Genomic DNA, 17,412 nt, shown 5'->3' on the forward strand with positions numbered 1-17,412 from the left:
ATGCTTGTGCTGTTTAGAGGGTCTAGCCCTGGAGAAAAAGGCATCAGTTGGGTACACGGCAGTGCCTTGGCACCCAACTGGCACAGAATGGAGCCTCGAAAATATTTGTTACAGATGAAAACATGGGGACTCACATTCCAGTGCTGCCATTTCCTAACTGTTGTCAAAACAGTTATCTGAGCCTTACTTTGTCCAGCCGTAATGTGGGCTAACACCCATTTTAGGAGACGGTGATCAGCTTTCTTCCCTGCCGGCGGAAGTAAATTTCTCTTTACCTTTGTGGAATAATTTCACCTGAGGCTTAGATAACTCCTCCTTCCATCTCTCCTACTGTTTTTGTTTTCAATGTTTATTTATTTTGTGAGAGAGAGAGAGTGGGGGAGGGGCAGAGAGCCAGGGGGCAGAGGATCTGAAGCAGGTGACAGCAGAGAGCCCCGTCTGGGGCTCAGACTCATGAACCTTGAGATCATGACCTGAGCCTAAATCGAGAGTCAGATGCTTAACCAACTGAGCCACCCGGATGCCCCATTTCTCCTATTTTTTTTTTTTTTTTTTTTAATACAGATACTGGTTAGGTCACTTTTTCCTAGGAGGACTTTGCTATTTTTCATATACTTGTCATCACCCAAGCATATAGAGATATCTGAAGGGCCAGTTCAAAGGCCATTACAGTCCTTCCTTTCTTTATTCTTTCGCGTATTCGATAATGATTTGAGGGCTAAGTATACTGAAGCTCTGTGCAGGGCGCTGAGGATATAGCAGACGAGGGTGAACAACAACAGCAAAAGAGACCCCTGAAATCCAGTTGGTCCCCATGTCTCTTTAGGCTCCTCTTGGCTGTGAGTTTCTCGGTCTTTCCTCGTTTTTGTTGGCCTTGACAGTTTTGAGGAAGCCTGGTCGGGTATTTTGTAGAACGTCCCTCAATTGGGATTTGGCTGATGTTTTTCTCACGATTAGACTGGGGTTACAGGATTTTAGGAGGGAGAATACAGAGGTAAAGTAACATTGTTAGCACACCATACCACGGGTATATACTTTTGATGTGATTTATCCGTATTAATGTTAACCTGCTCACGTGGCTGACATAGTGCTTGTCCACTTTCGCCACTGGGAAGTCACTCTCTTTCCCCCTTTCAAAGCCTTGCTTCCTGAAAGGAAGCCACTGTGGACATTTAAGGGGTAGGGGATCATGTTCCCCCTCCTTAAGGGCCATGTATTCACATAAATGATTGGGAGTTCCTCTGCATGAGAGACGTGTCTCTTCTATTACGTTGTGTTTGTTTTATGAGACGGCGGCCGCGTGAGCGTAACCACGGTGACGATTCACATCATTATTTCCGGACGGCGCCGATACTCTAAGACTTCAAAACTTTGTTGGGAAAAATAGAAACCTGCGAGAAAAACCCATGCAGAAGCTGAAAACAGTTTTCTCAATGGCAAGCCGTGGAGACCCGGTCTTTGGTGCTCCTTTTCTTGAACAAACCAGTGAAATGGGCCTATTGGTTATGCGTGCGTAGCAAAGACCATCCCTTGCGATGGAGATATTTGAGGGCTGCCGTGCTCGGGAACTGCCGTGTGTCACATTTCACAAAAGGTTGTCCAAGGTATGGGCAGATGTTGTGAGCAAGAATCTGCAAACAGAACCTTTAGTGTGCTGTAAACGGTGTGTTTATGCAAATCTGACGTGGAGTCTATTTAATCTCAGCTACTATTGGGTGTGACAGAAGCCCTGGAATTTCAGGCACTCCTTCCTCCCTGGGCACGACTAACGTGAATTCTTTGTCCCATTCCCACCTGGACTCTTCACGTCTGCTGGCTCGGCTGCCTGCATCCCATACTGGGGTGGAGGGCTCTTCCCCATGCAGTCATGTGCCAGAGCTCAGCTTTCTGAGGCATGCCATGCAGTGATCCCTTGGGGGCCTCGCCCTGCACCCAGGGACCACCATGGTGCCCAAGCTGGCAGCCCCGGATGCTGTCGCGAAGTGGGTGCGACTTTTGCCTTCTAGAATCAGGGGTCACATGTGCAGCTGGTTCTTGCATGCTCTGCCCTAATTTCCCTTCTGCTCGGGACACTTCACAGGCTTCATTAAGTAACTGCAGTTGACAAAACAAACAGAATCCTGACTTCGCCAGCTCCTGCACTCTCCCCTGCAAAACATTTTGGGGTATGGGAATCCAAAATGCCCGCCTGCATCCGGGGGAATCAGGAAAGAAGGCAACAGGAGGGAGCTGCAAACTAAAATCTCAAAAGCCAGTTCTCCCGCCACATTCTCTGCTTATGAATCTATCTGGTTCAGCCGAGTGCGTGCTTCCCATTCCAATGTCCCCCACTGAGAGGCTGGACCCTAGGTCCTCCATCCAGAGTTGGTCAACTCCGCTCACAAATGAAAGATAGAGGAGAGCAATTCCCACGCACGAAGACCCCAGACTGTCTGGGTGCTATCTCCCTCAGGGTCTCCAGGCCCAGTGAGAATCAAACTTCCCCAGCCCTCCCAGCACTGGCTCCAGCCCAGCCTGGGGGCTCTGGCTTAGCCTTTGCTTAAGGATCGTTTGAGTATGTTTTCTAATAGTTTTTAGTTTTAGACAGTTTTAGGTTCACTGTAAAACTGAGCGAAAGATACGGAGATTTCCCATATACCTCCTGCCCCTACCCATGCGCAGGCTTCCCCACTATCAACACCCCCTGCCTGAGTGGCACGCTTGCTAAAAGAGATGAACGTATACTGCCACGTCACAATCGCCCCAAGTCCACACTTTACCTTAGGGTTCACTCTCAGCATCGTGCATTCTATCGGTTTTGACAAATGTTTATAATGACATGTGTCCACCGGAATATTTTCACTGCCCTAAAAATCCTCTGTATTCCGCCCATTCATCTCTCCCTCCTCCCGATCCCTGGCCACCACTGATCTTTTTACTGTCTTCAGTTTTGGCTTTTCTATAATGTCATATAATTCGAATCAAACAGTACGTAGCCTTCTCACATTGGTTTCTTTCACTTAATATGTACGTAAGGTTCCTCCGTGTCTTTTCGTGGCTTGATAGCTCGTTTCCTTTTTTTTAGAAAATGTTTATTTCTTTTTGAGACAGTGAAAGTGGGGGAGGGGCAGAGAGAGGGGGACGGAGGATCTGAAATGGGCTCTGCGCTGACAGGCTGACAGCAGCAAGCTGGATATGGGGCTCAAACCCACAACCCGTGAGATCATGACCCGAGCCGAAGTTGGGCGGTCAGAAAACTGAGCCACCCAGGTGCTCCGGATAGCTCATTTCTTTTCGGTGCTGTATAGTATTCCACCGTCTGGATATAGCACAGTTTACACATTCACCTGCTGAAGGACATCTTTGTTCCTTCCAAGTGTGGGCAATTGTGCAGAAAGCTTCTAAAATATCCATGTGCAGGTTTTTGTGTGAACATAAGTTTTCAGCTCATTTGGGTAAATACCAACACAATTGCTGGATTGTATGGTAATGGTATGTTTCGTTTTTTAAGAAGAATCTACCAAACTGTCTTCCAATTGTTTGAGGCCTGCAATCATGGCAGAAAGTCCAGCTGGTCTTCAACCAAATCTCCGGCCATATCTCTGCAATCCTTGGAGTCCCTCCCGCAGACATTAAGAGTTAGTTCTCAGAATGTAAGAGGGAGAGCCAGTGAGTAGCTGCCTTGTGAGTGGCCAGCCACATGAGAGCCAGGCATTCATCACTCATGGAGTGTTCTGGCCTTGCTATCTTATCTTCCTGATTATTGGGAGAACAGAATGTTAGTGACGGGGCCTGTGTTCATAAGAGACCAGAGTTGGTCTATACTCTGGTTCTCCTTTGGGCTTCTGAGCCCGCCATCCCAAATACGCACCCACATACACACAACTATGCTTTGGTTTCCACTTCCTTATCTTACACATTGTTAGATGACCCAGAAGGGTGCGTACAGACATTTCCCCTCTGAGGCTGGACCGTGGTCTCTCCAGTTACGCAACAGGATATGAAGTCCAGCCCCTGCACATGAGCTTCCACATGCATGGCAAGAAAGGTGACATATACGCAAATGACACGGAGTGTCTCTGTCATACAATTAGGGAGTCTCTGAAAGGACATATGTACACAGCCAGCTTCCCGAAGTCTAAAACGCAGTAACCAGGCCTCTTAATTGTTTAGCCAAGTCTTCATGATACCCACCTGATAGTGTCAAAGCTGGTGCCAGAACCCGAAAAGCCAGGTCCCCTTACTTGGGGGAAGGAACGAGTTACCCCCAGTTCTTCCTCAGGCTTTCACATCTATAGTCGTGGTACAAGGTTCACAGGGGAGGGAGAGTCATTTTCAGCACAGACAGGAGTGTGGACCTGAGCAGGGACACTTGGGGTAAAGACCCCATGAGGAAAGATGCTGACCTGTGAACTCCAAGAACGACCATGTGAAGTAACAGATGTGAGTCACTCGCAGTGTTGAAATTTCATTTGTTACCCCAAAGGCTTCAGACAGGTCTTGTTAAACTTCAGAAAATCCAGAATTACAGTATTCAAGATTTAATTTCACCAAATAAAAAATTTGAGAAGATGTTGCCGTGCCAGCCAAGGTTATAATTTAAACATGTGCCCTCATAATTTGCACTCTATTTTCATTGCGTCTTCTACTTTTTCGTAATCCTGAGAAAAGACAATAGTCGTATTGCAAAATCAAGAATATTCTCAATTTCCATATGCTCCTAAAGTGGAGTTGGAAGCTGTTCATAGAAAGTAGAAATCACCCCCACCCCACCCCCTTAAAATTGTAATCTACAGTTTAGTTCAGAGCAGTTCAAATGTTGACGATGTTGTAAACCCCATGAGGAGCCTACCCATAGCCTAATTTTTCTTCTCCAGTGACTTGCTTTATAATTTGGTAATGTTGGCTTTGTAGGAGTAGGTTTGCCAATTGTTAATAAAATTGCTGACCACCTGCAAAAGAAATATTGAAGTGTCATGGAAAAACATATCTCAGAAAAGAAAAAAAAAAAGCACAATAATTAGAACCATGTATTTTTCCTTACTGTGGCATCTCGTTTTATAACAACAAAACCCCACTAGAATAAATTCTGGGTTTCTAAAAGCTGGGAATTAATTGCAATGGTGGCTTGTATATAAATAGACGTAGCACGCTTTTTCAAAACAGAGGAATCTCAAGTTACTCTGAAATGTTGATTTTTTTTTCAGATTAATTTTTTTTAATTTAGAAACATATCACGTATTTCTAGAAGGAATCCACTTTGAGCAAACACTGCCTGGGAAATCTGTACTGGTTGTGAAATTTGGATTTTTAAATAAAAATTCAAGGGAGAAGTAAACAATTTGCCTGGCCATTTGACATGGCCAACAAACCAGAAAGACTTCCCAATACAATCTGAACTATTTCACAATTTTTGTGAATAAAGTGTAACCTTTTAGTATTAATTTTAAAATAAAGGATTAAGCCCAGTTATGAACATCTCAGTCGCCTAGTCAATCAGAGCTGAATGGCATGAACACAAAATGGACTTTCAGCTATTCAATGCAGTGGCATAGAATGTTTTTCAGGGTGAAAGTCAATGATATCACTGTAAGCAAACCAAAACATACGCAAACAAAATGAGGATCCTACCAGAGAACCCTGGGGAAAAGCACCATGGCAGCTGGAGCTACATTCATAGTCAATCCTACCATCGGCAGGCATTTGAGGAAGCCACCCAAGGTCCTAAGATCTCAGGTAGATAACTTCACAAGGCTGGTGTGTTGTAAGACATTTTTCCTATTGAAAGTGAAGAATATATAAGCTAGCTTATATTAATTACATCATATTCTCAGGATAAAACCCGGACTTGGCCCCATCCTAAAGGCTTGTATTCAATTCCCAAGGCCATCAAAACACATTTAGAGATTCTAGTGAGCCGAAAGACAAATAAATATTGTTTGCCATAAGATGTATGCATGACAGAACACAAGATGAGGAGGAATAATTGGAGGATGGGAGAAGAAAGGCAGGGTGAAATTTCAAGATGAGTTTATTTCTTGACAAAAAGATTTGGCTGATGATGAAAAACAATGTAATTAGGGGGCGCCTGGGTGGCTCAGTCGGTTAAGCTCCCGGCTTCGGCTCAGGTCATGATCTCATGGTTCGTAAGCTCAAGCCCTGCGTCAAGCTCTGTGCTGACAGCTCAGAGCTTGGAACGTTGCTTCGATTCTGTATCTCCCTCTCGCTTTGCCCCTTCCCTGCCTCTCTCTCTCTCTCTCTCTCTCTCTCTCAAAAATAAACATTAAAAAAATTCAAAACAATGTAATGAGAAAGAATAGGAAACCCCTGAAAAGTTAAAGAATTACTAATTTTAAGTGGGTACATTTTATTATTATTCATCAAATAATCACTTACATTTTGTGTACTTCTGTTTCACCTACAAAGATCTGATTGTGCCCTTTCAAGATGAAAGTGACTCGTAAAATAGTCTTTCCTAATGTGATCAGATTGCTCAGTGAATTATCACAACCTGCTCTGATTCACTTCTTAGATATGCCCATATCATATTTTTCTCCCCAAAATGAGCTATGAGATTTTCCTTTGGGAAATAGCTTCACTCCTAAGGTCTGGACCAGGGGTCAGAAGATATTTTCTGTAAAGGGACAAAAAGTAAAATGTTAAGGCTTCTGGGACTTTGGTGCAACTCAACTCTGTCATTATAGTACAAAAGCAGCCTTGGATCATATACAAAAAAATAGGCATGGCTGTGTCCCAATGAAACTTTATTTATAAACACAGCAGACCAGATCTGACCCACGGATCATAATTAGTCAGCTCCTGGTCAACATAATCAGGAATTTTACATTGTACCTTTACATTGTCTTCTTTCCTAAAAGCCAACAAGATTTGTCCAAAGGCAGCAGGACAGGGTGGTAAAACAAATGTTGTATACAGGGTAGGAGAGATATATTAGGTCAGGACAGAAGACATGTGGTCCCATCTCTATCACTTATTTCCTTTGTCCAAAAGAAAAGAACTTGGTGATAAAGCATATAGAAAAATCTCAATAGTTATCAAAATGGTAAAAGCCCAGCAATGATTCATGGTTCAAAAAATAAAACAAGAGGGGACGCCTGAATGGCTCAGTCAGTTAAGTGTCCAACTTCAGCTCAGGTCGTGATCTCATGGTTCATGGGTTCGAGCCCCACATTGGACTCTGTGCTGACAGCTGAGAGCCTGGAGCGTTGCTTCAGATTCTATGTCTCCTTCTCTCTCCTCCTCCCCTGCTGGTTCTCTATCCCTCTCTCAAAAATAAGTAAACATTAACAAAAAAATTTTAAATAAATAAAATAAAATAAAACAAGAGTAAACCTAAAAAGAATTTGTAAATAAAACCCAAAAATTGAAAGCGATGATCAACTTACGATAGCACCTAAAATACACAAATAACAATTTCACCTCTGGAGATGACTGAGGGATAGCAGTGGGTAGGGGGCATCCAACTATCTGGGTGTCTACGAAGACAGCATAAACTTGATCTCAGCACTCAGACTCTTCAGTAGGATAGAGTCATAGACCTAAGGAAATTCTAGTAACTTACAAATTTTGGTGTATATATAGCAAATATTAGTCATCTTTAGTCATACAGTTATTCAGTCGGTAATAATTTGCTTTTAGTCATAAAAATGAAAATCTGGGAGTTTGCGCATCATCCCTCTTTCCCCCAAGAACTCATAAAGGAACACGCACATTGTTCATCAGTTCACAAATCAGGAAACCCCCAGATTGTACTTTGAAAAGGAGCGATGTAAAATGTTCCCGCTCACAGAGCTGATTTCTCCTAGAACACTGTTCTCTACTCACCCCTTTCTCTTTTCATTCCTCATGTCCAATACCCACACGTCATACCACTGCCCCTGGGGTCCAGGCAAGCTCTTCTTCTTTGCACAGTACAGCTGGACATTTTCATTTTTCACTCTTACCAACTGGAAATAATTTGCTGGCCCCCATCCCCACCCAAAATAGCACTTGTGCTTGACTCCTCACTTCATAGTATTTTTGATGTTCAACTTTGTGTTATGGTTATATATGCCCATGTTTTTCTTCTGTGATCCTTGAAGAGGGTGGTTGTATATTGTTTTGCTACAGTGGGTCATTGGGTTTGGGGCCATGGTTTCAGCATAGGCAACTATCAGATGCATAAGTGAATGCCTTATTGGAACATGTAAAGGTATTACATGTTCCATGTAATGGAACATGTAAAGGTATTCCATGTCAATACTTATTGACATCAAAGGTATATGTTCTTTTCCAAAGGCTAAGATTGAACCCCAATAGCCCAACTAGGCAAATTCATTCCATGTATATAATTATTTACTAGACACATATGAACAATTGTAATTCTTTTATAATTATATAGAGTTTATGAAGAAATTTTTAGATATTATCTATTTGGAGTCTCACTATAACCCTGAAAGGATATCAGAGAAAATTACAGTTGAAAAACTGAAGCTCAGAGAGTTTAAATGGCGTCACTAAGACACTATACTTAGTAACTGGTGGAAAATAAAACTGAGGCACTATAGAAAATAGAAATTCTCTCATACCTCTCTGTCTCCTTCCCTCTCTCTCTCTCCCCTTCTCCCTCACACACCTTTAAGAAGAAGACAAATACTGCCCTGATAAAACCTGTCTTAAGACTAATATATTCTAAAGTTATTTTATTATACTGAAAATAATTAGGATTACTACATAATGCACTAGATTTACTGGAAGAAATTACATGAAGGAAATTTTTATTTCTGAAAATTTGGGAGTAAAGATAGACTCCTGTGAAAGAATTTCCTTCCAGATAATTTTTACTTAAATTCTTATCTCATTTAATAAGAATATAAACTTGGCATTGAGAATCTAGACTGACCAATCACATTATTCTGAAAGAAAAGTCAAATGTACTAGGTTCTGATATGAAACTTTCTACAATAAATTTCGAAGGATTTAAGAACATCTAGTTTTGACCAAGACAGTAGTCATTCAACGTGGAGACTTTTAGGGAGTCCATGTTGGAGGGCTGAAGACCATATCACATGAGCCATCTGCCTGTCAAACCAACTGCTCATAATCATGGAGAGCTGGGCGCATTTGTGCCCCCGAGTGTTTCGTATGGTCAAGGCCAAGAGTGGAACAATGCAGGGGTTGTCAGAGGATGGTGAAGAGCCAGAGGAAGACATCTTCCCTGCCTGTCCAGGTGACATCTACATACTGACACTATCAATCCCTCCATTCTTACAACAGAAAACAGCGAGAGTTGTGACATTCTACCCATGCTCCTGCTTCATCTCATGGCCCCTACATCCCACTTTGTCCAGAAGGACCACCTCTCCCCTTGGTTACGGCTGATGCTTAGGGAGGAGCCTAACTAAGAGAGTAGGCCTTGGAATCTGACATGGACAGATTCTAGCTTTCCTTCCCAATAAGTAATGGGACTTGGCAAAATTACTTGACCTCTCTACCCTTGTTTTCTTATATGTAAGAGAGGAATTATAGCGGGCTTAACATATATTGAGGGCTCATTGTAGGCCAGGTAATTCTCTAAGCACAAAAAGTATATTCACTCATTTAATCCACACAACTGTCACCATTAGTATCCCACTTTATAGGCAAGAAAACTGAGGCACAGACAGTGTAAGCGATTTGCCCAAAGTTCACCACTAGTAAGTGGCAGCGCTAGGATTCAAACATAAGCAGTGAGTTGCCAGACTCCTGCCTGATTCTTTACCTCTGTGCTTCACTGGCTCCGGTTGTAAAGTGAACACAGTTTACAATCATATATTTGTCTGTGTGATTATTGGTCTAATATCTGTCTCCCTTGCTAGATTTAAGTCACCTAATGTGCTAATCCACAATCACCTCATTCATAAAATGGGGACAATAACAATCGTGCCACCTCATTGACTTGTTTGTAGGATTCAGGGAGGAAGTGTATGTAAAGCCTTTAGCATGGGGCCTGGCCACAGGGAGAGCTGAATTCAACGTAGCTAATGGAATTCGTACTTTTAGTGATCAGATGCATGTTTTATCCTATGGTTGTTTCCTCTGCCGCTGTAATCATATACATAAAAAAGAGGCCATCTCCTGTTTAAATATGTCACTGTGCTTCAGCCATCTTGTATTGCTTACAATGAGAAAAAAAAGGTTTCTGAGACAAAGAAAATGCTTACCATTTCAGAAGAGTTCTGTAGCTCCTGAGGTCCACTCATGGAAGAGTTTTTCTCTGCTGATCAGACCATTCTCATTTTGTCTTCCTCATGCTGGCAACTTACAACTCGGTCTCTCACTAAGTCATTACTCACCTTAGAGAAGATCTATTGTCAGGGAAAAAAAAAAATGTGTGGGGCACCTGAGTGGCTTAGTTGATTAGGCGTCCAACTTCGGCTCAGGTCATGATCTCAGGGTTCGTGGGTTCGAGCCTCGCATCGGGCTCTGTGCTGAATGCTTGCTCAGACCCTGGAGCTTGCTTCGAATTCTGTGTCTCCCTCTCTCTCTCTGCCCCTCCCCTGCTGGTGTTCTCTCTCTCTCTCTCTCTCAAAAATAAACATAAAAATTTTTTTTTAAATGTGTGACTTGATATTTTTCCTCTTGTCCTATTCTTTTCAGTAGCAGCTGTCATCGTTAAAAAAGCAGCAACAAGAGGATTGTTGATATCAAAAGCAGTACGAACCAACATTTACTAACAGAAGCATGTTTTTAAGTTCCCTTCATATATTATCTCACGTAATTACCACAGTGACTCCATCAGGTAGGTCCTTTTAGAACAATTCCCCTTATCCACGGCGGATGTACAATCAGAGACTCCCAGTGGGCGTCTGAAACTGTGGATAGTACTGAACTCTCTATACTATGGTTTTTCTTTTACATACATACCTATGAAAAAGTTTAGGTACTTTTTAAGTTTTTTAATGCTTAATGTTTATTTAATTTATTTAATATTTTAATGTTTAATGTTTATTTTAATGTTTTTAATGTTTGCAACTGTGGATAGTACTGAACTCTCTCTATACTATGGTTTTTCCTTTACATACATACCTATGAAAAAGTTGAGTTACTTTTTAAATTTTTTAATGTTTATTTATTTATTTTGAGGGGTGGGGCAGAGAGAGAGAGGGAGAGAGAATCCCAAGCAGGCTCCACGCTGTCAGCACAAAGCCCACCGCAGGGATCGATCTCATGACCGTGAGATCATGAACTGAGCCGAAATCAAGCATCGGACACTTAACCAACTGAACCACCCAGGCACCCTGAAAAAATTTAGTTTTTAAAATAGGCACAGTAAGAGATTAACTACAATAACTTATGATCAAATAGAACAACTCTGCTAATACACTATAAAAAAAGTGATGTGAATGTGGTCTCTCTCTCTCTCTCTCTCAAGATATCTTACTATGCTGCACTCACCCTTCCTCTTGTGATGATGTGAGATGATAAATGCCTGTGTGATGAGATGAAGCGAGGTGAATGACGTGGGCCCTGTGACGTAGCATTTTAGGCTACTGTTGATCTCCTGACATATGTCAGAAAGAAGACCACCCATTCCAGAGCGTGGTTGACCGCAGGTAACTGAAACCATGGAAAGTGAAACCAAAATCGTGGCTAAGGGAGGACTCCTGTGTATCCTGATTTCATGAATGAGGAAATAAGTCTTGGAGAAGCTAATTATCTTCAAGGTAATATGGCCAGAAAGGAGCAAAACTATGAGTTGGATCACATTACTCTATTACCTCCCAATCTCATTTGAAGACTATGCATCATATTTTAAATATGTGTTAGCTTTTTGAAAAGAAGTGTTGAACATCCTCAGGTCCTGCAGATTTCTGACTTGGTCCTATGGATTTTCTTGATAGTCTTTGTCCTATTAATAAAAACTCTTCATCAATGTTGCCAGTGCTGATTCATATATGGTCTCTCATAGCTTTTGCACCCATCAATTACAACGTAAAATGTTGAACCCAAATGAAAAAGTTTTGTCTCCTTTATAGATGTCAAGTACAGGCAGATTTGAAAGATGGCACAAAGGAATAGATCTGGAGATAACATAAATATGAAATCAGTGGTCCTCTCTCTTGAAAATATCAAGTCGCTTTGTGTGCGAGCTATTGAATGTTATATGCAGACACTTTGCAGAATGAATGTTGTATATGCAGCCATCCTGTGTGTGCACACTAAACATTGATTTCTGAAATGCGAAAATGCACTATTTTCACCAAAGTTGCTCTGCAACTTAAGAAGATGAAAGTTGAGGGTTGCCCAGCCTCTCTTTCACCCTCCCCACCCCCTACAACCTCCCTTCAAAAGGATGACAGTGCCTCCAATTGTCACTGTGAACTTGAAGATGTTAGAAAGGGGTGGTTGGAGGAGAGGCTCATCCACCACCAAGTCTGCTTTATTTTTTTTTCCGTGACCTTGTCTTTTCTGAGCTGCAGAACAGCCCTACAATTGTTACTTATAAGCATGAGCTCAGAAATGTTTGAGAGTCTTATTTTCTTTCTTTTTTTTAAATTCTTTTTATTTACATTTATTTTTGAGAGACAGAATGAGACAGCATGAGCAGAGGAGGGGCAGAGAAGAGACACCAAATCCGAAGCAGGCTCCAGACTCCGAGCAAGCATTCAACACAGAGCCTGATGTGGGGCTCAAACCCACGAACTGTGAGATCATGACCTGAGCCGAAGTGAGACACTTAACTGACTGAGCCACCTGGGCACCCCAGGAGAGTTTTATTTTCCATTTTAATTGCAGTTTAAATTTTTAAGACAACCAGAAATGGCCAAATTTTCCATTTGCAATATCCCAGCAAAATTTGCGACCCAGGACAGTCTCTAAACACAAATTCCCAATTCATTTTCTTGTAACTTTGACCCTTAGGCTGGTACCAGCTACAAAAGGCTCTGGCCATGATGGGTCTGCCTGGGAACATGCTTTCAAAAATTTACAGATCTTCATCTTGCCATGACTGTTGGAAGACTTTTGGCTTCACTCTGAAAGCCATAAAACCATAAAGCAGATCTGAGAAAAACCCACAGCTGCATACATCTGATGACAGTCTTAAACTGATTTTCCAAAGATAGGGAGCTCAGCAAAACCCAAACTCGATGATGTCAACAACACTGGACTTTTACTCTTTAAGCCAATGGGTATTCTCTGGAAGATTTAATCCATGTGTTCCTGATCTACTTACAGTTAACTCATCAAAATGCCATTTGCCTAAGTGTTTCCAAAGTTGCCTGAGCTTTTATTTCTCAGTCCCTCAAATAGATGCTGGTGGGAATCAAGTTTTCCCAGGGTAACAACTTCCAGAGTCTAAGTTCTTTTCAAAATCAAGACTGTGTAGATTTCAAGTTGCTATTTTAACTATCACTTACAACTGCTCTTTCAGCAACAGTGTGCCTCCTCATTCAAAGTGATGTAGAAAAACAGCCTTTCACCACTCACCAGAGTTAGTGGGACCAGCACTTTGCCTGTCTTCCTACTTCCTGTGTTTTTCCACCTTAAGGAGTTTACAGTCTATGAAGGATTTGGGACATGGGGATAAATAGCTACAATACGTGGCATAATCCTGCAGTGGCTAAAGATCCTGCAGTGGCTCCCTCTTGCATCAAATTAAAACTCATCAGCTTAACATTCAGAGTCTCCAAACAACCCGTCACCTTCCCCCTTCCCCACAAGTAGCTTTTTCCACCTCAACTTCCAGACTGCAAGTTCCATTTTTATTTCACCCCACCTGGCATATTATTCTGCCAAGAGTTTTATTGTCGCCTTCCTTCTTCTGTATGTACAGACAGCTACATAAAGACTAATCTAGCAGGGTAACCATCTAGCAATTGTGTGTGTGTGTGTGTATCTGTGTGTGTGTGTGTGTGTGTGTGTGTGTGTGTGTGTGCTTCTGCTTCCACAGCAAGAAATCTGGGCTTATCAGGGAGAAGGTGCTGCTGTTAGTACTGGGACTATTTCAGCTTTGGAAAAAAGTAACAGATTCTCTATCCAACTTTTCTTTATGGGCCGTCAAACACTTTGATAAGAGAGCAAAAGGAGCCAAGCGGGATTTGGGGGGGAGGGGTGTAATACCTAAAGAGATAAGGGGCAGGAGCCCTGAGGAAAAGTAGGCAGTGTGGGCCTGGTTAGTGTATACTTTGGACCTCACTCCTTGATCATGGCTCAGGATGTGTGTGCCATCTCTGCACCTGAGCATCAGGACTGCATATCCACGTCTTTGGGCCATCACACCAGTCACCCTTGGAATTAAAACTCCCATGCCTATTTGGGGGTTGACTTGGGGTGCTTTTTGTACTCCAAACTGAAGCCAAGGGGTAGTGTTGAATTGAGCCCATTCAATAAATATGTACTAAGTGATACAACTGGTTATCACTGTACAGTTTAATGAAAAATAAACTTAAATATAGTGTGGTTCCCACACTCAAGAAGCTTGCAGTCATCTGGCATTCGTAAGCATAGAACCTTAGAACTAGAAAGAACCTGAAAACTCCAAGCGTCTCATTACTTAAATAGGAAAACTGAGCCCGGAGAAGTGATGTGACTGGCTTCAGTCAAAGTTCTGTCTAGAATTCAGGGTTTCTGGATCAATTCCATGCTTTTCCAGTGTGATGCTTCAAGAACTCATCTTGTTTTGTAGGTTTTTCCCCCTCCCTAACTAGATTATAGGTTTCTTGAAGGCAGGGACTAATGTCTCATATTTCTTTCACATTCAGCCCACCCAAGTATGTTATGCATAACTGGACAGATTTATGTATTTGGTAACTGCTTGTGGGATGGACAAGAGAGTGAGTTGATGAATGAATGGGTAATATTAACATGAATTGCTAAATGGGTGAAAAAGCTTGGAAAACCCACATTCTTTCCTCTTCTGTGCTGCCTTTATAGTGATTGTCCCTTGGTCTGTGGCTTAGCAGCCATTGGTGTGGAAAAGATTTAGAGGCTTAGTTGATGCAAGATGACTCAAAATGCTAATATAAATTTAGGTCTCATTTAAGGTGTCTGAACAAGGGAGGTCATAATTCCAGTCTAAACCGTTCTTTCTTTTATTCCTAGATTTTATTTAAATTTAAGTTAGTTAACGTAGAGTGTGGTATTGGTTTCAGGAATAGAATTTAGTGATTCATCACTGACATATAACACCCAGTAAACCCTTCTAATGGTCCACGCATACGTATGTGGTTTTAAGGGGACTATTGAAAATAGTTATTTTTTTTTTAATTTGGGAGAAAGAGAGAGGGGGGGAGAATGCATGAGTGGGGGACAGGGGCAGAGAGGAATAGAGACAGAATCTTAAGCAGGCTCCATGCTCAGTGCAGAGGCTTATGTAGGGCTCTATCCCCCCACCCTGGGGTCATAACCTGAGCTGAAATCAAGAGTCGTATGTTCATCCAACTGAGCCATCCAGGCGCCCCAACAATAGTTAATTTTATACAATTATCTTTAATTGAGGCTTAAAGCCCCTAAACATGTCTTATACAACGTTATATACTTCATTTATCAAAATTCTTTCTCCAAAGTGGGATTAGAGCTGAAGTGTGCCTAAACAGAGAAAGACTAGAATGATAAATGATTCAAATCCATTTTGCATAAAGGATGGTTGAAGGAGCCGGGAGAGTGAGGCACTTTATTTTCATTTCTTTTTTACAGAAGTCCAATTGACATATAATATCCTATTAGTTTCAAGTGAACACCATAGTGATTTGATATTTTTTAAGTTTATTTATTTAAGCAATCTGTACACTCAAGATGAGGCTCAAACTCACAACCCTGAGATCAAGAGCCACATGGTCTTCTGACTGAGCCAACCAGGCACCCCACAAAGTGATTTGATATTTTTATACATTATGAAATGATCCCCTAGTTACCATCTGTCACCATATAAAGTTATTACAGTATTATTGACTACATTGACTACATTATTACTACAGTAATATTGACTACATTCCTTACATTGTATATTACATCCTTATTTATTTATAAGGAGGACTTATTTATTTTAAAGTGGAAATTTGTACTTCTTAATCCCTTTCACATATTTTAGTCACACCCCAACGTCTCCTCCCGACCCATATCCAAATCTGTTTCCTGTATCCCTGAGTCTATTTCCATTTTGCTATATTTGTTTTCTTTTTAAGATTCCGTGTATATGTGAAATTGTACGGTATTTGTCTTTCTCTGACTTATGTCACTTAGCATAATGCCCTCTAGATCCATCCGTGTTGTCACAAATGGCAAGATTGCATTATTTATAATGGCTGACTAATATTCTATTTCACGCATATACACCACTCCTTCGCTGTCCATTCATCTGTCAATGGACACGTAGATTGTTTCCATGTCTCTGCTATTATAAATAATGTTACAATGACCATAGGGGTGCATATATCTCTCCAAATTGGTGTTTTCATTTTCTTTGGATAAATACCCAGAAGGGCTGTCAGGTGGATTTATGTTACATGACGTCAGAAGATAGAGCTAGTAACAACAACTAGATTAATGCTACAGGGAAGCGGGGTTTGGAGTAACACAAAGAAAAAAAATTTTTTTTTTCGTTTTAGTTAAAGAGTTTTGTGAAATCAGAGCTATCTCCTGAGGTGGCTCATGCCTTGATGCTGATGTGGGAGCAAGGTCTGAACAGCCACTTGTCTGAGGTAATCCACAGTACCTGACTTTCTGCAACCTTGACATTCAAAGATGGTGGCAGGGGTGGCTTTCTAGTGACTGTCATTCATTTCATTGCCCTGCCTATGCTGCTTATTATCCCTGTTTCGTCCCTGTCATTCACTTCTCTCCACCAGTTTCTTAACAATCCATGATTGTCAGTGGAAGCTAAACTGTAGTAGATTATTAAAGTATGTCTCCTCTCTTGCTCGTCCTAAAAAACAAATTCCACTAAACCATGTCTGTTATATATCTTCCCTTCACCTCAACCGAGTGTGATTGTTAATTAAAAAATCAACATCACATAGTTCGAATTCTTGCTCCAGCACTTACAACGGGGCCAATTTTCTTAGCCTGTTTTCCCCTCATTTTTTCCTGAACTGTAAAATAGGGCTCATAATATTATCGGTCTCAGCAACTCTATGAGGATTAAATGATATAATTCCTGTAAAGGACTTAGGCACAGTGCCTGAAACATAGTAAATGCTCACCCAATGTTAGCAACTGTGTTCTATTGTTAATAAAAAAGACAAATTTCTTTGAGCTGCTTTGATTTAAGAAGACAATACCTTTTCCAGACATCTCTACCCCGGGGCTAGCTATATTAGTATTCTGTCCTGATGGGAAGGAAGAAACATCATTGGCAGTGAACCCCCAGTATAGAAACAGGATGGATATGAGGTAAGCTGAAATGTGACCCCCTGCCAGCTTTTTGAAATGCAGATTCATCAATCTCTTTGA

General features: G+C 41.5%; 1 long non-coding RNA gene across 1 annotated transcript; it reads left to right on the forward strand.

The window, feature by feature from the left end:
* Positions 1-1,351: 1,351 nt before the first annotated feature.
* Positions 1,352-17,159, forward strand: LOC132685764 (uncharacterized). The gene is made up of 3 exons (XR_009613314.3): positions 1,352-1,604; positions 10,618-10,759; positions 16,569-17,159. It is a non-coding gene; the product is annotated as an uncharacterized LOC132685764 (long non-coding RNA).
* The last annotated feature ends 253 nt before the right edge of the window (positions 17,160-17,412 follow it).

This window comes from Panthera onca, chromosome F1 (genome assembly GCF_046562875.1).
Source record: "Panthera onca isolate mPanOnc1 chromosome F1, mPanOnc1 haplotype 2, whole genome shotgun sequence".
Taxonomy (NCBI): Eukaryota; Metazoa; Chordata; class Mammalia; order Carnivora; family Felidae; genus Panthera; species Panthera onca.